Source organism: Hypanus sabinus, chromosome 6 (assembly GCF_030144855.1).
Source record: "Hypanus sabinus isolate sHypSab1 chromosome 6, sHypSab1.hap1, whole genome shotgun sequence".
Taxonomy (NCBI): domain Eukaryota; kingdom Metazoa; phylum Chordata; class Chondrichthyes; order Myliobatiformes; family Dasyatidae; genus Hypanus; species Hypanus sabinus.
The window spans coordinates 181,183,324-181,206,366 of record NC_082711.1 but is presented as its reverse complement, the minus strand read 5'-3'; the positions used below and the strand labels follow the sequence as shown (position 1 = coordinate 181,206,366).

At 44.2% G+C, this 23,043-nt stretch overlaps 1 protein-coding gene across 1 annotated transcript in view; it reads right to left on the bottom strand.

Annotated features, from left to right (window-relative positions):
• LOC132396189 (telomerase-binding protein EST1A-like) overlaps window positions 1-23,043 on the bottom strand; it is a 259,324-nt gene that overhangs the window by 49,575 nt on the left and 186,706 nt on the right. The gene's annotated exons all lie outside the window — the stretch shown is intronic.

Below are 23,043 nucleotides of genomic sequence, written 5' to 3'. Positions count from 1 at the left end.
TGCATAAGTATTCACCTCCTTTAATTTGACACATGAGATATTGGTGCAGCCAATTGTTTTAGAAGTCACATAATTAGTTAAATGGAGATCACCTGTGTGCAGTCAAGGTGTTTCAATTGATTGTAGCAAAAATACACCTGTATCTGGAAAGTCCAGTTGCTGGTATCAGATTCCTGGCAAAAACTACACCATAAGGACAAAAGAACAGTCTAAGCAACTCCACAAAAAAATTATTGAAAAGCACAAGTCTGGAGGTGGACACAACACAATTTCCAAGTCACTGAATATCCCTTGGAGTATAGTTATATCAATCATCAAGAAAAGGAAAGAATATGGCACAACAAGAACAAGCTGTCCTCAAAAACTGAGTGACCTGTAAGAAGAGGACTAACGAAAGAGGCCATCAAGAGACCTGTGACAACTCTAGAAGAGTTACAATCTTCAGTGGTTGAGATGGGAGAGACTGCACTTACAACTGTTGCTTGGGTGCTTTACCAGTCACAGCTTTATGAGAGAATGGAAAGAGAAAGCCACGATTGAAAAAATAACTCAGATGAATTCTCGGCGAGTTTGCCAGAAGGCATATGGGAAATCTCTAGTCAGCTGGAAGGAAGTTCTATAGTCTGATGAAACCAAAATTGAGCTTTTTGGCCATCAGACTAAATGCAATGTTTGGCATAAGCCAAGCACCACACATCATCATAAACACACCATCTCTACCGTGAAGCACGGTGGTGGCTGCATCATGCTGTGGGATGCTTCACTGCAGCAGACCCTGGAAGGCTTGAGAAGGTAGAGGGTAAAATGAATACAGCAAAATCCTGGAGGTAAACCTGATGCTGTCTGCAAGAGAACTGCGACTTCAGCAAGACAATGACCCCAAGCATAAAGCCAAAACTACACAGGAAAGGTTTTAAAACAACAAAGCTAATGTACTGGAGTGGCCAAATCAGTCTAGACCTCAATCCAATTGAGAGTCTGTAGCCGGACTTGAAAAGGGCTATTCACTCACGATCCCCATGCAATCCAACAGAGCTTGAGCAGTTTAGTAAAGAAGAACAGAGACTTGTCCACACAGACTCAGGGCTGTAATTGCTTTGAGTGTAAAAGGTGTACCTACTGAATATGGACTTGAAGGGGGTGAATACTTATGTAATCAATTATTTTATGTTTTATATTTGTAATTAATTGGTATCACTTTGTAGAGATCTGTTTTCACTTCTGACATAACAGAGTCTTCTTCTGTTGATCAGTATTAAAAAAAAGCCAAATTAAATCCACTGTGATTCAATGTTGTAAAACAATAAAACATGAAAACTTCCAAGGTGGATGAATACTTTTTATAGGCACTTTTTAAAAATATATATAGCACAGACTATGAACCAGAGAAACACCCCTCCACTAGTTCCCTCTGTCTTCTATGATCAAGCTCATCTGGTACCAAATTACTAACTCACTGTGGATCTCATGTGACTTGCTCTTCCAGACAAGCTCATCATAAAATCACCATCCACTGCTCCTAAGCTGATGACACTGCTACGAGCTTACTTCTAAATACAGAGGTAATTATGAAACAAAAAATACATTGCAGCACATTGCTGTTTGCAGACACTTGCTTTTGCAAATTAATCACTATATTTCTTACAATATCCGTTCAAAAAGTACTCCATACTCCTAAACCTGGGACTCAACACCTCACTTTGCAACTGGACCTGAGTCTTCCTGACCTACAGACCGTAATCAGTAAGGATAGGCAGCTACACGATTATTCTAAACTCTGGTGCTCCACCAGGTTGTATCCTCAGCACCCTCGTACACTCACAACTGCGTGGCCAGATTCTGGTCTAACTCCATCTACACGTCTGCAGATCATACTACCACAGTGGGTGTTAGCTGAAATAATGATGAGTCGGAGATAGAGAGCTCAGTGACGTGGTGTCAGCAAAGCAGAAGAGCTGCTGATTGACTCAGGAAGGAGCATGGTGCACATGTCTCTATCTACATCGACCGTGTTGGGATTCAGAGGACTGAGAGGTTCAGGTTCTGAGGTGTGAACATCACCAATAACCTGTCCTGGTCCAGTCACTCTGATGCCATGTACAAAAAACTCACCAGCACCTCTACTTCCTCAAGCTACAGAAAACTGGCACGGCACCTTTCGCTCTCACCAACTTTTATCAATGCACCACAAAAAGTATCCTATCTGGATGCATCACAGCTTGTACGGTGAGAGCAAAAAACTGCAGAGATGTGACACAGCTCTGCACGTCACCGAAAACAGCATTCCCTTCCTGGTCTCTGACTACGCTCAGTAAAGTTGCCAGTATTATCAAAGATTCTACCCATCCCAGACATTCTCTCTTTTGTCCCCTCCCACTGGGCTGAAGAAGAAGAAGCCCACTGGGCTGAAGCCTTGTGGTGAACTACATTTACTTGTCTGGACACGCCCTCTCCGCTGACTGCTCCTGTGGCTCCTCCGACGGACCCCAGTATAAAGGCGATTGGGGACTCCGCCCCGGCCTCAGTCTCCAGGATGCAGTGTGGTGGTCAACTGCTGCTTGTTCTTTCTTCCAGCCAATAAAAGCCTATATCTCGCCTCACGTCTCCAAGAGTTATTGATGGTGCATCAAGCCTGAAAGCACGTGTCACAGGGATTAAGGACAGTCCCCATCCGATTGTAATAGGACATTACAGCACAGTACAGGCCCTTCAGCCTATGATGTTGTACCAACCTTTTAACCTTCTCCAGCAGCAATCTAACCATTTCCTCCCTCTTAGCCCTCTATTTTTCTTGCACCTACGTATGTACCTAAGAGGCTCTTAAATGTCCCTAAAGCATCTGCCTCTATCACCCCTCTGGCAGTGCATTCCAAGCAGCCATCCCTATAAGACAATTGAAAGGTTTACTTGAGGACTCTTGACCTCACAATGTACCTCGTTATGACCTTACACCTTACTGTCTACCTGCACTGCACTTTCTCTGTACTGTAATACATTCTGTTAACACTTTACCTTGTTCTACCCCAATGTAATGAAATTGATCTGTATGGACAGTATACAAGACATGTACCTTGGTACAATTTTAAAATGAGTTGGAATATGTGGTGGGACATGTTACACAATACAAGCTTGTCATTTTGTCTCCACTGGCCACTTGAACTACGTTGTGGAATCTTGAGGGTTACACATGCACTGCAGCCGGGCTGTGTTCCGACTCATTTACAATTGCTATCAGGTCGACTGCTACTAGAAACCCTTTCCAAAACGTCAACACAAAATTCAAATAAGAGAAATCAGCGAGGAAGAAATACAAGAGTAAATAGGGCTGATGGATCATAGTTTGGACATGTAGGATTAAGAGAAAATTTCTCTCCACTGTATCGGTTCCTCTACTATAAATCAGATGAGCAACAAGCAGACTTTGAAGCTTTCAAGCCTTCACACAGTTCCTGTATTCAGTTTCATACTCTTGCTGAAGGAAGTTCACCTTTTAATACTGGTTTGCCTCTGAAAACAATTAATGAATCAAGATAGATTCCTGATACTTTTTGAGCATTTTAAAGACAAACTGAGATCAGACTTAACACAAATTGACAGCATTGAACTCACTTCAAGAATTTCTGGCGTGCAGCAAGTAAAATTCTGGCAAAGGCATTCTCAACAATTTCTACACAGCTAGATCAAAAGAATACATAGGAAGAAGGTAATTTGGAGCAAAGCCCTGTGCCATAATCACCGATGGCTTTGCCTTGCCAGTGCTTTGGAGCTGTCTGAGTACACTTCTCCCTCAGCACCTCTTTTACATTGGCCCTTATACACTGACAAACACATGATTTTGTTTTCACTCAAATATGCTCAAGGGATGTCAAACAATTTCTAAAAAGGAAACAACAATGTTAACCAAAAATTGAAGATTAAAGTTAACAGGCAAGGAAAACATGTGTCCAATATTCCCCAGTGGAATCCAGAATACCTAATTACCTGAGCCAGTTAAATACAGTGACAGAGAAGATATCCCCTTATTGGATCACTATTCAAGTTAGCTGGTTGTATCACCATCTGGTATGGAGGGGCCACTGCAGAAGATCAGAAAGAGCTGCAAACTCAACCAGCACCAGCCTCCCCAGCATCAAGGACATCTTCAAAAGGAGATGCCTCATAAAGGTGGCATCTATCGTTAAGGACCCCATCATCCAAGACATGCCCCCCTTCTCATTGTTTCCATCAAGGTGGAGGTACAGGAGCCTAAAGACACACACTCAATGATTCGGAAACATCTGCTTCCCCTCTAAAGGAACAATGAACCCACAAACACCACCTCACTATGTTTTTTCTCCTCTCTTTTTGCACTACCTATTTATTTTTTACTGTAATTTATAATACTTTTATTATGTATTGCAAAATACTGCTGCTGCAAAACAACATTTTAATCCCTAAGGTAAGGACATGTTCGGCACAGCTTTGTGGGCCAAAAGGCCTGTATTGTGCTGTAGGTTTTCTATGCTCTATGTTCATTTACGACATATGCCAGTGATATTAAACCAGTTTCTGAACCATCTACCGGTTCCTGGCTCAGTGTAACTGATCTCTGCCTGGGCCCTTCAGCCTCCCCAGGAATACCTAATGCTTTTCAAACACCAGCAACTCCCTGAAGCACTCTCAATGTTTTGGACATTACATAAACCCCCAAGAAACCTTGTTTGCCTTTTTCAGTGGTGCTCTACTTCCAAGTTAACCCTGGGAGTTGACATTCTGAAGGAGATCACAAGACTAAGAGTTCTGTAAAAAGCCGGGCTCGTCACTGAAATCCAACAGCTGCTCTTCTCCGGGAAGCCCCACCTGCCCCACTCCAATCACAGATTCACTGGGACTGGGTGGTGCAGAGGCCTTTCATCTCTGGGGCTTGCTTTTTTAATTGAGCCCAGACAGATGGACAAAAGGCCTCCCTCTTACGAAGTGGCAGAGTAGGTGGAAGGGCCTGACCTTTGAATCATGGGCTCAGAAACAATCTCAGGAGAGAGCAGAGTGGTACGTGGTGTACTGACATGGAACTTGAGTCTAAGGGCAGCCAGACAGCTGGTTTGTAGACCACCCTTCACTTTTCCAACTGTGACCTGTGCAATTAATTCTTCCACTTCTGTATAATTTGGGAGGTTATTTCAGCACAGTGAGAACATGCCGCCCCAGAGACTCATCCCAGTCCACCACTACTTTTTCCTACAGTCTACTCTCCTCGTGTTCCCATCAACTTGTTGCCCTCCCTCCCCTTGCTCAAGGGGCAATTTACAACAGCTAATTAACCTACCAATTTGCATGTCTGAGATGTGGGAGGAAACCAGAGGAATCCCACATGGTCATGGAAACAAAACGTATGCCTCACATGCACGCATACACACATACATACGCACTTGCGTGCGCACACACAGAGTCAGAGGTCAGGACTGAACTGGAATCATTGGAGCTGTGTGAAAGTGGTTCAACCTTCTATACCACAGTGCCGTTTTTGTAACAGGACCATTAGACCATGAGACATTAGAGCAGAATTAGGTCATTTGTCCCTTTGAGCGTGCTCTGTCATTCCATCATGGCTGATATATTAACCCTCTCAACCCCACTCTCCTGCCTTCCACACAACCTTTTTGATGCCATAACTAATGATCCATGGGCATTTTGCAAATGAAACAGAGATCCTCAAGAAATCTGGAACATACTGTGCTTGGAAAGAAATGAAACACCAGCTCCAGGTGGCCTGCCTTGGGACTGGAGGTCCATTGTGTGTGGGATGGGGTTATTTTGCTGCTGCTGCTTGTACATTGCCTGCGTGTTCTGCTGAACATTCTTTGTTAGCACCGGAATGTGTGGCGACATTTGTGGACTGCCCCCGGGAGACGAGGGGAGGGAACTTACAAACAGTGGTGGGAACTGAACCCTGATCTTCTGATCACTGGTGCTGTAAAGCGTTACGCTAATCATTCGACTACCCTGCTGTTATGCTCTGTGGTTCAGTGGAGCAGGATGGTCGGTCGCTGGTGTGTGCATGTACCCTGAGGTGACTCTCTGTCCTTGGACCTGTATCTAGAGCTGCCATATATAGTTTGGGCTTGCAAGGCACTTCATACACCATGGCTACTTCTGATGATACGCTGCTCCCAGAGGGAGGTTCCGGGAGGGTGGGGGGGGAAGAGAGAGAGAGGAGAGAGAGAGAGGAGACAGAGAGAGAAGGAGAGAGAGAGAGAGAGGAGAGAGAGAGAAGGAGAGAGAGAGAGAATGGGAAAGAGAGGGAGGGAGTGGGTGAAAGAGAGAAAATGGGAAAGGCAGGGAGAGAAAGGGAGAATAACAATGAGGGAGAAGGGAGAGAGGGAGAGAGAGATAGAGGGTGAGAGGGAGAGAGGGTGTATGTGGGTGTGAGAGAGAGAATAGGAAAGAGAGGGAGAATGAGAGAGCGGGAGAGAGGGTGTGGGAGAGAAAGACAGAGTGGGAAAGAAGGGAAGAGAGGGAGGAGAGAGAAAGTGGGTGAGAGGGAGGGTGTGTGGGAGAAAGAGGGGGGAAGAGGGAGAGAGAGAGAGAGAGAGAGAGAGAAAAAGAGGGAAGACAGAGGGGGGAAGGGAAAGAGTGAAAAAGAAGGGAAAGAGGGAGGATGCAGAGGGAGCAATACACAGTCATCGAAAGAGAGCCAGAGTAAAAGCAGACAGCGCAATTTGTATAGAAATTATAATGATAATATAGAAATCTTTGTCTCCCTTCGACTAAGAGATATTGATGTCTCCTCCCTCCCTGAGATGTGAATCTCCCCACTAAAATCTCCCATACTCCTTGTTACTTCCTGGAGCTCTCTGGATCCAATCCACTAATCTGTATGGAACAAATCTAGAACAGCCCATTTCTGTCCCGACGACACATGGTAGATAATCCTACCCCCTTTATCCAGGGTGCATTCAGCACTGGTCTGATCACTACCATTGCTCACAGACTTGATTACAGCCCAGATCCATCCCATCTCAGAGCAAGATCACTCAATTGGCAATACTTTCTGCAGCGCGGCTGCATTCTAACCAGTTCCACTTCGCTTTAATTAAAATTATTCCATTCTGAGACCCACATGTGGTGTGCCAAATTTTTGTGAATGGCACTGCTGACTGCACCAGTGACAACCTATTACTCAGACCACACAGGCTGCTTTGTGCACCCTTACAACATAAAATTAGAGCTGCGTTTTGTGGTCAGGACTTGATTGTTTTGGCACAAGCACATAGTGGTTGCTGCCATCTACCATGGAACTGAAACGAGTGCTGGGGACATTAGCCCATTCAGATTCCCTGTAAACACACACAAAATTGAGGATTTGTTTACACGACTGACCTCAAGGACCATTTCAAGCAGGGTACTGTTCAAGTCCATGTAAGATGTGGGTGTTAAAAACACATATAGGCAGACCCACAGCAAATGCTCTGATACTCTCTGTGAACCAGGAAGAGGCAGAGGAAAAGGGGAACCTGAGGCTGCTCCACATCTCATTCTGAAGCCAACCGTCATGGACTGCTGACAGCAGAGTGAGAGGGTTTTTTTTCTCTTTCGTAGTTAAGACAAGATGCCCACATGACCCCATCCCGACTTTGTGAGTACGCTGGGGAAGTTGAAGGACCAATAACTGCAAATTCACTAGGCCGCCTGTGGCCACTCATGGCCTGTCCTGGGTTTCAAAGTTTGAAGTAAATTTACTTTCGAAGTACCTACAATGAAAGACTGCACCCAACAGGGTGGACAAACAACCAATATGTAAAAGACAACAGATTGTGCAAATCCCTTGGTCAGTTTTACACACACACACACACACACACACACACAGAGAGCTCTGGACCATAGCTGGACAAATGATCACATCAATACAAGTAATTTATGGGTAGTAACAGTGACGCCACCCCTGTTTGAAATGGAATCATGGGGAATTTACTACCCTCTAGTACCACATAGAGAGGCTATCAATCACAGAGTTATACAGCAGGGTACCAGCTCTTATGCCCATCTATCCTTGCTGAGCAAGTTGTCAGGCTGAGCTGGACTCATTTACCGGCATTCAGTCCATGCTGCTCTGGAACCTTTCCCGTATATGTAGCTATCGAAATGTCTTTCAAACACTGCCACTGCACCCACCTCTGGTAACTCTTGCTGGCAGCTTGCCCACCTATCTCTGGTACCCCACAGGAGGCTACCTACTCCAGAACTCCATGACCAGGTGAACTGCTCCTTTTCACTCATTTAAGAACCCACAAGGTAGTCAACTGTCCATTTACACCCACTCCAGAACACAGGGAAGTGAACTGTATTTTAGAACCCTATGGAAAGGTATCCCTATACCTATTCCAAAATCACCCGCTCCTTCACCCATTCCAGAACACCGCAAGAGGTCAACTGCACCCTCACTCATTCTACAAACCCAACAGAGAGGTAAATACCCCTTTACTCGTTCTAGAACTCTAGATATTAACTGCCCCATCTCCCATTCTAGAACCCCATAAAGATGTTAACTGCCCCTTCTCACATTTTAATAACCCACAGATATTGGGCTCTTCCATCAATCTAGAAACCCCCAAGAGATGTTAACTGCCCTTCACCTATTCTGGAACACCAGAGAGAGGGGAACTGCCCCCTTTCACAGATAATGAAGGATAACACAGCAAAAGGTGTGAGAAACAATGCAACTCCCAAATCAGAGGATTGAATGATCTTTGGACAGAGAATAATGAGAACTGAAGTAAAGCTAATATTGGCAGTAGTTTCTGTGTCTCTGAGCACTATGCGTTGGATGAAGTATTGATGAAGAAGTAAAATGAACTTGTTTCAAATCTGCAACTGTAATCTTCAGTTAATTTAGATAAATTAAATTGCCAGAGATAACCTCCAGGGTGAGATTATGGATGTATTCAAAACTGTTCCCTGAGGACCTGACCCTGGAACTGAATATTTTAGATTAGCTCATGTAAAATGCTGGGTGCCGTCTGTACCAAAGAAGGTGCAAGGCGGTCCTTCCCCCCGATAGAGTACAGGTCATCCCTGGGCAAGGTGTAGCACCTGCTTAGGCCCCCAATAACAATCATGTCAACCCATGGAAACGGGTGGTGGATGGTTGTACGAGCAGCTGGTGCACATCACAAATCCTGGTTATGTGACCACTGAAGGCAGACAATCTCTGATGAGTATTGATAATGGCTGGGGTCACCCATTTTGTAAAGACACTGCCCAGAAGGCAATGGTAAACCACTTCTGTAGAAAAATCTGCCAAGAGCAATCATGGTCATGGGAAAGCCACGAACGCCCACGTAATACGACATGGGCGTATCACATAACGAACAAACGTGTAGAATAAAAAGAGTAGAATTAATAATCCTGGTCATCTAGGCAAAGGGATTGGCATATGGTAGAATTTCACATCATTAAACTGATAAACTTGGGTCTGAAACAAAGGTACTAATCCAAAGGAAAAGCATTTATAAAAATCAGAATTCTCTAAAGTGATTTTGGAAATTCGTTTACAAGAGGAATGTAGATATGCAGATATTTAAATAATTGTCAGCTGAGATTACCACTGAGAAAGAAAGTCTGATTGGGAAAGGAAGTCATTTGTGGTGATCTGAAGTTATCAAGCATGATATTAGGGAGGGATTAAAGACTTAAATTGTAGCACTAGCCTAAGGATAGAGAGAATGTAAAAAGAGCAAAAGATGGCTAAAAATTTAAAAACACAGGGAGGATTATAAGTGTACACTAGTGACAAACACGAAGACAGATTGCAAGGGTTTCTATATTTAGAAAGGGGACACAGAGAATGTAAATGCTGGTCCCTTAGAAACCGAAGCAGGGGAATTAATTATGGGAATTAAGGAAATTGTGAGACACTATACAAATATTTTGCATCTGTTTTCTTGGTAGTTGACAAGAATACCAAAAATAGCCAGAAACAATGGGGAAAGCAGAGGAGAGGAATTTAAATTCCCTAGTCACCTTTACAGAAAAAGTACAAGGTAAGCTTATGGGACAAAGATTGACAATTTCCTGAACCCAAAGGCTTTGAGATTTGGGTTCCAAAGAAAGTGGCCACTAAGAAAGTTGGTGCATTTGTTGTGACCTGCCAAAACTTCTTAACTGTGGAAAGGCTCCAGTTCATTGGAAAACCACAAATGCAACAACATGATTCAAAATAGTGAGAAAATACAAGCAAATATTGGCTAATTGGTCTAATATTTATCGTCAGTGAAATGGTGGATGTCAATATTACAGCAGCAATAGAAATAAGCAGCAGAAAACCAAGAACATGCATTCAGAGGCCAGTTTTATTAGGTACAGGAGGTTCCTCATAAAGTGGCCCTTGAGTGCATTATCAGAGGTGGAGGGCAAGTTAATGGGAAGAAAATAAAGTCAGAGAAATTGGGTTATTTTAAGTTTAGCAAACTCTATCTAGTGAGGAGCTACAGGGAATAGTGCTGGGGTCTTAGCTATTTATCATTTATATTAATGAGCCAGTTGATGAGGTCATCCTCCCTTGTGTATCTCTACCTATCACTTACCAGCCTCTTGATTCTACCTGCCCCCTGATCTCCTCACCTGGATCCACCTATCACCTGCCAGCCCCTGTCTCTACCTCCCACCCATCTCCTCACCTGGATCCACCAATCACCTGCCAGCCTGCCTTATTCCTTTCTACTGTTTATCTCTCCTCCACTCTCAGTCATAATGTAGGGCCTTACCTGCATGAGAGGTCAATTCTCCCTCTGCCTCCACCGTCCTGTCTGACCTGCTGAGTTCTGCCAGTGTTTTTTTTTGCTCCAGATTACAACATCTGCAGTCTTTCTTGTCATGGGCATTACAGATTAGATTACATTGGCTTAATTTGTCACATGTACATCATACATTGAAGTATACAGCGAAATATGCTATACGCATCAACAACTAACATAGTCCAAGGATGCGCTGGGGGCAGCTATGTCACTATGCTTCTGGTGCCAAAAAAGCACTGTCCACATCTTGCTAACCCTAACTGGTATATGTTTGGAATGGGGGAGGAAACCAGAGCACCTCTGGGGGAGGAAAACACATGTGGCCATATACAGAACATGCATACTCCTTACAGACAGCACTGGGAATTAAAGCTGTTATAGTGTTGCACGAACCGCTACACCACCATGCCAGCCGTCATACATCCAGGAAGCTAATGCTATTGTGATCACTGGACCCGAAGTGCTCCCCAACACATACATCTGTCAGCTGACCTATCGCATTCCCTAACAGGAGATCCAACACTGCCTCATCCCCATTTCTATGTATTGTTGCAAAAAACTATCCTGCACACATTTCACAAACTCTAAACCATCCAGCCCTTTTACAGAATGAGCTTCTCAGACTACGTGTGGAAAATTAAAATCTCTCACAATCACCACCTTGCGTTTACTACAAATATCTGCTATCTCCTTACACATTTGCTCTTCCAACTCACGCTCCCCATTAGGTGGCCTATAATACACTCCTATCAGTGTTACTACACCTTTCCCATTCCTCAATTCCACCCAAATAGCCTCCCTAGAGGAGCTCTCTAATCTATCCTTCCAAAGCACCGCCATAAGATTTTCTCGGACAAGCAATGCAACACCTCCTCCTCTGGCCCCTCCTACTCTAACACACCTGAAGCAACTAAATCCAGGAATATTTAGTTGCCAATCACACCCTTCCTGCAACCATGTTTCACTAATAGCTACAGCATCATAATTCCAGGTATCAATCCACGCTTTAAGCTCATCCACCTTTCTTACAATGCTCCTAGCATTAAAATAGATACATTTAAGATACTCTCCACCTTCTCCTCTCTTTTCATCCCTAAGAATGCATTTAAATTTATTATCCTTTTCTTTCTTCTCCCCTACATCTTCGGGCTGAGCGCATCCCTTCTCCATCATCTGCCTTTCCTCCCTCACACACTGTCTATTTACTTGCTCTACTGGTGAACTAACCTCCTCTCCCATAGTTTCCTCAAATTAATTCCCACCCCCCCCCCATCTTACTAGTTTAAAGTCTGCCCTGTAGCCCTAGCAAACCTCCCCGCTAGGATATTGGTCCCCCCCAGGATTCAACTGTAACCCGTCCTTCTTAAACAGGTCACGCCTGCCCCAGAAGAGGTCCCAATGATCCAGAAACTTGAATCCCTGCCCCCTGCTCCAATCCCACAGCCACGCATTCATCCTCCACCTAATTCCATTCCTACTCTCACTGTCGCGTGGCACAGGCAGTAATCCCGAGATTACTACCTTTGCGGTCCTTCTTCTTAACTGCCTTCCTAACTCCCTATACTCTCGTTTCAGGACCTCTTCCCCTTTCCTACCTATGTCATTGGTACCTACATGTACCATGACCTCTGGCTCCTCACCCTCCCACTTCAGGATATCTTGGACGTGATCAGAAACATCCCGAACCCTGGCACCAGGGAGGCAAATTACCATCCAGGACTCCCGATCACCTCCACAGAACCGCCTGTCTGAACCCCTGACTATCGAGTTCCCTATTACTATGGTCCTCTTTCTTCTATCCCTACCCTTCTGAGCTACAGGGCCGTCCTCTGTGCCGGAGACCCGGCCACTGTCACTTCCACCAGGTAGGCTGTCCCCCCCCAACAGTACTCAAACATGAGTACAAATCTGACTTAAAGACGGACTCAGGAACGGAACTCGTTCGTAACCCGGGGACTGCCTGTATTTATTTATTACTATTATTTCCTCTTTTTGTACAGTTTGTTGTCCTCTGTAGTTTGATTGAACGCCCTAGTTGGGTGGTCTTTCATTAATTCTATTTTGGTTATTATCCTATTGATTTATTGAGTATGCCCACAAGAAAATGAATCTCCATTTTGTATATGGTGACATAAATGTACTTGGAGAATAAATTGACTTTGAACTTTGAAAATAAAGGCAAAAATAACACATAGTTTGGAAGGCTAATGAAGTGTGGGTGTATTGCAAGGGGAGAGCAGTGGAAGGGAAGGAAAGTGGGACCCACACAGAGCAGTGTATACTGTGCACCTCTCTTTCTTTAAGCATGGATATACCTACCTAGTGTGCTATTAGACATATGAGTATCAGACTCATGAAGCAGTACAGTACAGATACAGGTTGATTGGCCCAACCAGTCCAAGCCAAACATGGTGTCCATCCAGCTAGTCCCAATTATCTGCATTTGACCCATATCCCTCAAAGTCCCGTCCCTCCATTACCTATTCAATAATACTACTGTATCTGCCTCAACCACTTCCTCTGACAGTTCATTCCACACTCACCACCCTCTATGTGAAAAAAAATTGTCCCTCAGATCCTTCTTAAATCTTTCCCCTTTCACTCTAAACCTATGCCCCTTAGTTTTAGACTCATCTACCCTGAAGAAAAGATTGTTACTGTCCACCTTATTTATATCTTTCATAATTTTTAATATTTCTATAAGGTTGCCCTCCATCTCCTACACTCCACAGAATAAAGGACTAGCATGGTCAACCTCTCTCTATAACTCAGGCCCTATAGTCCTGACAACATCCTCATATGTCTTTTCTGCATTCTCTCCAGTTTAATTATATTTTTCCTAAAATTGTGTCACAAAAATGTACAGACTTCCAAGTGTAGCCTCACCAACAATTTATGGAACTGCAATGTAACATCGTAACTCCTGCATTCAATGCCCCAACTGAGAATGCTAGCATACTAAACACCTTTTCTGTCACCCTGTCTATCTGTGACACTGCTTTCAACAAAATCTGCACTTGTATTCTTAAATTCCACTGTTCCATTAAACTCCCCAGTGCCCTCCTACACTAGTTTGATTTTCCAAAATAAATCCCTTCACACTTTTACGAACTGAAATCCATTTGTCAATCCTTGGCCCACTGCCCCAAGTGACCAAGATTCCTGTAATCTACTAAATCATTTTTCATGATCAATACCACCTTGTAATTTCATGTCATCCACAAATAAGACCATAAGACATAGGAGAATTAGTCCATCTGGCCCATCGGGTCTGCTCCGCCATTCAATCATGGCTGACCCTTTTTTTTCCCTCCACCTCAATTCCAGTTCCCAGCCTTCTCCCCGTAACCTTTGATGCCATGTCCAATAAAGAACCTATCAATGTCTGCCTTAAATACACCCAATGGCCTGGCCTCCACAGATGCCTGTGGCAACACATTCCACAAATTCACCACCTTCTGGTTAAAGACATTTCTCCGTATCTCTGTTTTGAAAGGGCGCCCCTCTATTCTGAGGTTGTGCCCTCTTGTCCTAGACCGGGGGTCGGCAACCCACGGCTCCGGAGCCACATGTGGCTCTTTTAGGTCTGTGCTGCGGCTCCCTGTTGCTTTGGGAAATAATTGGTTGTGGCGACCCTTTTCCTGGCACATCCGAACCGACTCACAATAAGATAGCCTACGGGGGTTTGCGAGCACAGAGCTTTGGAGCCTCTGCGCCATGGGGGGGGGGGGGGGGCAGGTTGAGGGAGGCTTAAAAGTGAGGCTGAAGATTTCGAATAAAGTTTTTTTCCTTCGACTGCAGTTACCGACTCCGTGTCGTAATTTTAGCGCTGCGTGTAGCACACCGCTACATGGTCAGTATTTAATTAATATGTTTTTTATGTTAGTTTGTTAGTTTTTGAAATGTAAATCTAAATTTGAAGATTATGGTGATCTTGTACAATCTAAATAAGACGTTGTGGCGGGCGACCCATTTCCTGACACATCCGAACCGGCTCACAATTAGCCAGCGTTCAGGCTAAGGGAGATAGCCTACGGGGGTTTGTGAGTACGTGTCTTTTGCAGCATCCGCGCCCATGGGGGGCGGGTTGAGGGAGGCTTAAAAGCAAGGCTGTTTAGTTCGAATAAAGCTATCTTTGACTGCAGTTTACTGACTGCGTGTAGCAACCGCTACAACGTGTTTTTATCGCTGGCTGTCCAGAGGGGAGGTGCTGAAACGCTTTGTCGCGCGTCTGGAAGAAGTGAAAACTTTCCTGGGCAGCAAAGGGCTCAACTTTCCTGAGCTGGAACAGCCAGAGTGGCTGGAAAAGCTACACTTCATGGTAGACATGACAGCGCACCTGAACACGCTGAACACAGCTCTTCAACGGGGTAAGGACGTACAGCCCTGCACATGTTGGGGGATGTTTTGCATTCGAGCGCAAGTTGACGTTGCTTGCCAGAGATTTACAGAAAGGCACATTGTCTCACTTCCCCAATTTGAGAGAGTTCAAACAATGTCACGACATGATAAATTCGGAGTATTTACATTCTGCAATCATCGCAATGCAAACATCATTTGGGAAACGCTTCTGTGAGTTCAGAGAGGAAAAAAACACATTATCCTTCCCGGTCACTCCCCTAAGCATCGATCCATCCCTACTGAATACGACTGCATTGTCAGGTGTGAGTCAACCTGAAGAAGTATGATAAATATTTTAATTGCGTATTATTTTACGTATATTCATATGTTTTCATTGTTCAGTGAAATAGTCCTTTTATTTTTCAGGTTGACAGCTGGCTGACGTTATTTTTGGTTTGCTGCTGGCGGCAAATTTAAGTTTGGCGTTTTTCATAAATACAAGAAGGACTCAAATAGACGTTGAGTATTTTACTTAAAAGTAACCTTCAACCCAACGTCTTTTTTTCGGAGTTCAAAATGTTTTTGTTGCATGCAGAAATGTAATTTCGTTTTCTCTGCAGGAGTTCATCAATTTCATAAATGCAACACATTATAGTTTATTTATACATAGCATAAAGGCAAAACAAAACGTTGTATGCAGTGTTATTTCATTTTAAATGTCAAACGGGTTTTGCGGCTCCCAGTGTTTTCTTTTCTGTGGGAAACGGGTCCAAGTGGCTCTTTCAGTGGTAAAGGTTGCTGACCCCTGTCCTAGACTCTCCCACCATGGCAAACATCCTTTCCATATTTACCCTGTCTGGGACTTTCAACATTCGAAAGGTTTCAATGAGATCCCCCACTCATCCTTCTGAATACCAGCAAGTACAGACCCAGAACCATCAAACTTTCCTTGTATGATAACCCTTTCATACCTGGAATCCTTGTGAACCTCCTCTGGACCCTCTCCAATGCCGGCACATCTTTTTTAAGATGAGGGGCCCAAAACTGTTCACAATACTCAAGGTGAAGCCTCACCAGTGCCCTATAAAGCCTCAGAATCACATCCTTGCTCTTGTATTCTAAACATCTTGAAATGAATGCTAACATGGCATTTGCCTTCCTCACCACTGACTCAACCTGCAAGTTAACCTTTAGGATGTTCTGCACGACTCCCAAGTCCCTTTGCATCCCAGATACCTGGATTTTCTCCCCATTTAGAAAATGGTCTGCACGTTTATTTCTTCTACCAAAGTGCATGACTGAGCATTTTCCAACATTGTATTTCATTTGGCATTTTCTTGCCCATTCTACGAATCTGTCTAAGTCCTTCCGCATTCTACCTGTTTCCTCAACTACCTTCACCAATCTTCGTATCATCTGCAAACTTGGCAACAAAGCCATCTATTCCATCATCTAAATCATTTATATACAGCATAAAAAGAAGTGGTCCCAACACTGGTTCTTGTGGAACACCACTAGTCACTGATAGCCAACCAGCAAAGGATCCTTTAATTCCCACTCACTGCCTCCTACCAATCAGCCAATGCTCTAACCATGTTAGTAACTTTCCTGTAATACATGGGCTCTTAACTTGGTAAGCAGCTTCATGTGTGGCACCTTGTCAAAGACCTTCTGAAAGTCCAAATATACATCTACTGCATCCCCTTTATCTATCCTACTTGTAATCTCCTCAAAGAATTCCAACAAGTTTGTCAGGCAGGATTTTCCCTGAAGGAAATCATGCTGACTTTGTACTATCTTGTCCTGTGTCATCAAGTACTCCATTACTTCAGCCTTAACAATTGACTCTAACATCTTCCCAACCACAGAGGTCAGGCTAATAGGTCTATAATTTCCATTCTGCCGCCTTCCACCTTAAAAAGCGGAGCGGCATTTGCAATTTTCCAGCCGTCCGGCACCATGGCAGAGTTCAATGATATTTGAAAGATAATTTCTAATGCCATCATAATCTCTATCGCTACCTCTTTCAGAACCCTAGGGTGCAGTTCATCTGGTTGGGGTGAATTAGAAATGTAGAAACATAGAAAATCTACAGCACAATACAGGCCCTTTGGCCCACAAAGCTGCACCAAACATGTCCCTACCTTAGAACTACCTAGGCTTTAACAATAACCCTCTATTTTTCTAAGTTCCGTGTAGCCATCCAGGAGTCTCTTAAAAGACCCTATTGTTTCCACCTCCACCTGGCAGCCCATTCCACGTACTCACCACTCTCTGCGTAAAAAACTTAACCCCTGACATCTCCTATGTATCTACTTCCAAGCACCTTAGAACTGTGCCCTCTCGTGCTAGCCATTTCAGCCCTGGGGAAAAGCCTCTGACTACCCACACAAATAATGCCTCTCATTATCTTGTACACCTCGATCAAGTCACCTCTCATCCTCCGTCGCTCCAAGGAGAAAAGGCTGTTCGCTCAACCTATTTTCATAAGGCATACCCTCCAATCCAGGCAACATCCTTGTAAATCTCCTCTGCACCCTTTCTATAGTATCCATGTCTTTCCTATAGTGAGGCGACCAGAAGTGAGCACAGTACTCCAAGTGGGGTCTGACCAGGGTCCTAAATAGCTGCAACATTACCTCTCGGCTCTTAAACTCAATCCCACGATCGATGAAGGTCAATTCACCATAAGTATTCTTAACCAAAGAGTCAACCTGCATAGCAGCTTTGAGTGTCCTATGGACTCGGATCCCAAGATCCCTCTGATCCTCCACACTGCCAAGAGTCTTACTATTAATACTATATTCTGCCATCATATTTGACCTACCAAAATGAACCACTTCACACTTATCTAGGTTGAACTCCATCTGCCACTTCTCAGCCCAATTTTGTATCCTATCAATGTCCCGTTGTAATCTCTGACAGCCCTTCATACTATCCACAACACACCCAACCTTTGTGTCATCAGCAAACTTACTAACCCATCCCTCCACTTCCTCATCCAGGTCATTTATAAAAATCACAAAGAGCAGGGTCCCAGAACAGATCCCTGAGGCACTCCACTGGTCACCGATCTCCATGCAGAAAATGACCCGTCTACAACCACTCTTTGCCTTCTGTGGGCAAGCCAGTTCTGGATCCACAAAGCAATGTCCCCTTGGATCCCATGCCTTCTTACTTTCTCAGTATACCGGCCTCATGCACATACTCTGTCTTTATTTTAAACAGATAACCTACCTGGCCTCAACCCCTTATTGCCTAAGCCCCATTGAGCCAAAGCCTTCCTACTCTATCTCCCACTACTCCGTCGCCCACGCTGTAAACTTGTCTTCCTTTTAAACTCTTTCCGCTATTCTCACTGGCCGATCTCCACTCGCTTGTGCAGTCCTGCCTCGTTCAAACTGCTGAAGAAATATATCTTATATACCTTTCGATCTTTTGGCTTTTTGAGCTTGTAATAGTAACTGCACTCACTTCTCTTCCTTCACACACAATTACATCAGGCATACTGCTAGTGTCTTCCACACTGAAGACTGATGTAACATACTCATTTAGTTCATCAGCCATCTCCATGTCCCCCGTTATTATTTCTCCTGCTTCATTTTCTAGCGGTCCTACGTCCACTATCATTTCTTTTATTTTTAACATACTTGAAAAAACCTTTACTATCCACTTTGATATTATTTGCTAGCTTGCTTTCATATTTCATCTTCTCCCTTCTAATGGGCTTTTTAAATTGCTTTCTACAGGCTTTAAAAAACTTCCCAATCCTCTATCTTCCCACTAATTTTTGCTTTGTTGTATGCCCTTTCTTTTGCTTCCCTTGTCAGCCATGGTTATACTATTTTACCATTTGAGTATTTCTTCATTTTTGGAATACACGTTCTGCACCTTCCTCATTTTCTCAGAAATACACACCATTTCTGGTCTGCTGACATCCCTGCCAGCAGCTTTTTCCAATTTACTTTGGCCAACTCCTTTCTCATACTACTGTAATTTCCCTTACTCCTCCGAAATACTGTTACATCAGACTTTACTTTCTCTCTATCAAACTTGAATTGAATCATATTGTGATCACTGTGTCCTAAGGGTTCTTTTACCTTAAGCTCCCTAATCGCCTCCGGTTCATAACATAACACCCAATCCAGTATAACTGATCCCCAATAGGCTCAATGAAAAATTGCACTAAAAAGCCATCCCTTAGGTAAACAAACTCGTTCTCTTGAGACTCAATACCAACCTGATTTTCTCAATCAACAGCTTGTTAAAATCTCCCATGACTACCATAACATTGCCCTTTTGACATGCCTTTTCTATTTCCTGTTGTAATCTGTGGTCCACCTCCCAGCCACAGTTGGGAGGCCTGTATATAACTGCCATTAACAGCCTTTTACCTTTGCAGTTTTTTAATCAACCCACAGGGATTCAACATCTTCCAATCCTATGTCACATCTTTCTACTGATTTGATGCCATCTTTTACCAGCAAACCATGCCACCTTTCTGCCTACCTTCTTATCCCTCCGATACAGTGTGTAAACTTGGACATTCAGTTCCCAACTACAACCAACCTTCAGCCATGATTCAGTGATGGCCACAACATCATACCTGGCAATCTGTAATAGTGCAACAAGATCATCCACTTTATTTTTTATACTAACGTAGAAAGCTTACAGCACAATACAGGCCCTTCAGCCTACAATGCTGTGCCGAACATGTACTTGGTTTAGAAATTACCTAGGGTTACCAATAGCCCTCTATTTCTCTAAGCTGCTATCCAGGAGTCTCTTAAAATACCCTATCGCATCCGCCTCTACCACCATTGCTGGCAGCCCATTCCACGCACTCACCATTCTCTGTGTAAAAAACTTACCACTGACATCTCCTCTCTACCTACTTCCAAGCACCTTAAAATCGTGCCCTCTCAAGCTAGCCATTTCAGCCCTGGGAAAAAGCCTCTGACTATCCACATAATCAATGCCTTTCACCATCTTATACACCTCTATCAGGTCATCTCTCATCCTCCGTCGCTCCAAGTAGAAAAGGTCAAGTTCACTCAACCTATCCTTGTAAGCATGCTCCCCAATCCAGGCAACATCCTTGTAAATCTCCTCTGCACCTTTTCTATAATTTACACATACTTCCTGTAGTGAGGCGACCAGAACTGAGCACAGTATTCCAAGTGGGGTTTGACCAGGGTCCTAAACAGCTGCAACATTACCTCTCGGCACTAAAACTCAATCCCATGGTTGATGAAGGCCAATACACTGTATGCCTTCTTAACCAGAGTCAACCTGCATGGCAGCTTTGATGTCCAATGGACTCAGACCCCAAAATCCCTCTGATCCTCCACACTGCCAAGAGTCTTCCCATTAATACTATATTCTGCCATACTTGACCTACCAAAATGAACCAACTCACACTTAGCTGGATTGAACTCCATCTGCCACTTCTCAGTCCAGTTTTGCATCCTATCAATGTCCCGCTGTAACCTCTGACGGCCCTCCACAATATACACAACACTCCCAACCTTTGTGTCATCAGCAAACTTACTAACCCATCCCTCCACTTCTTCATCCAGGTCATTTATAAAAATCACGAAGTGAAGGGGTCCCAGAACAGATCCCTGAGGCACCGACCTCCATGCAGAATATGACCCGTCTACAACCACTCTTGGCCTTCTGTGGGCAAGCCAGTTCTGGATCCACAAAGAAATGCCCTCTTGGATCCCATGCCTCCTTACTTTCTCAAAAAGCTTGGCATGGGCTACCTTTCAAATGCCTTGCTGAATTCCATATACAGTGTATCTACTGCTCTACCTTCATCAACAAGTTTAGTTATATACTCAAACAATTCAATCAGGCTCATAAGGCACAAACTGCCTTTGACAAAGCCATGCTGACTATTCCTAATCATATTATGCCTCTCCAAATGTTCATAAATCCTGCCTCTCAGGATCTTTTCCATCAACTTACCAACCACTGAAGTAAGACTCACTGGCATAATAATTTTCTGGGCTATCTCTACTCCCTTTCTCGAATAAAGGAACAACATCTGCAACCCTCCAATCCTCCGGAACCTCTCCAGTCCTCATTGATGATGCAAAGATCATCACCAGAGGGTCAGCAATCTCCTCCCTCACCTCCACAGTAGCCTGGGGTACGTCTCATCCGGTTCCAGAGACTTATCCAACTTGATGCTTTCCATAAGCTCCAGCACTTCCTCTTTCTTAATATCTACATGCTCAAGTTTTTCAGTCCGCTGGAAGTTATCCCTACAATTGCCAAGACCCTTTTCCGTAGTGAATACTGAAGCAAGTATTCATTAAGTACTTTAGCTATCTCCTATGGTTCCATTCACACTTTTCCACTGTCACACATGATTGGTCTCATGTCTTGTCCTCTTGCTCTTCACACTACATGCATTTTAGATACAACACCTTGAGTAAACCGACAGTTAACACACTCAAGACCAAAGTGATAGAGAGTGGCCGCCATTCAATTTTTCAACCCTGCACAAACTTCATGTGTTTCAAGGAAGCACGACAAGGCTTCAACAAGCGTAGTAAAGTAACCGACAAGACACTGGGACACTCAGTCTTCGCTCAAACTGAGCATGATAATAAACTTGCTCCATCAGCACGAGATGCCATCTTCTTAAAAATAATGGACACCAAGGTGTTCAGAGACGAAGCAAATAACTGGGTTGCCCCACTACCTTTCAGAGAACCACGCTAGTGCTTGCCAAACAACAAAGAGCAGGCAGTCAAGCGGTTCACGTCTTTGCAACAAATCCTGAAAAGGAAACCCGAGATGCAGCAACAATACATAGCATTCATGGAGAAGATCTTCACTAATGGACATGCTGAAGTAGCATCGCCACTGAGAGAAGGTAAGGAGTGCTGGTACCTCCCAACGTTTGGGGTTTACTACCCACAAAAGCCCAATCAGATCAGGGTAGTCTTTGACTCCAGTGCTCAGTGCGCTGGTATCTCCCTTAATGACGTGCTCCTTACAGGCCCTGACCTTCTCGGGGTTCTGCTGCGCTTCCAGCAGGAGAAGGTCGCAATCCTAGCGGACATCCAGCAGATGTTCCATTGCTTCTTAGTACAGGAAGACCATCGCAATTTCCTCCGTTTCTAATGGCACAAGGACAATGACACCAACAAGGAAGTCACTGAGCACCGGATGAAAGTACGTTTTCGGCAATAGTCCATCACCTGCCGTGGCCACCTATGGGCTGCGAAGAGCCATCGGAGAGGGTGCACAGGAGCACGGCGACGACACCGTTAAGTTTGTAGAAAGGCACTTCTATGACGATGACGGCTTAATATCACTACAGAAAGAAGATGAAGCAATCGATCTGCTCCAACAGTCTGAATGAATGCTATCTTTACTTTTTTACCTTCTGTCCTATCCTGAGTCCCTTCACTGCAGTTCCCAGCCTTTGCCAAGTTAGTTTAAACCCTCCCCAACAGCTCTAACAAACTGCCCGCAAGAATATTGGTCCCCCTCTGGCACAGGTGCAACCCATCACTTTCGAACAGGTCATCCCTCCCACAAAAGAGATTCCAATGATGCAAGAACCTGAAGCCCTACCCCTGTAACAGTTTCTCAGCCACACATTTATCTACCAAACTATCCTGTTTCTACCCTCACTGGCATGTGGCACAGGGAGCAATCCAGAAATTACTACCCACAAGGCCCTGCTTCTCAGCTTTCTACCTAGCTATCTAAATTCTTGTTTCAAGACCTTATTGCTTTTCCTTCCTATGTCATTGGTCCTCACTTTCCTGTACAAGCCAAAGGTCATCCAGTTGTTGTACCAGATCCCTAACACAGTCTTCAAGGAGATGCAGCCGAATGCACTTTATGCAGATGTAGTTCCCCGGGACACTCTGGGTCTCCTAAGATTCCAACATCTGTCACGAAG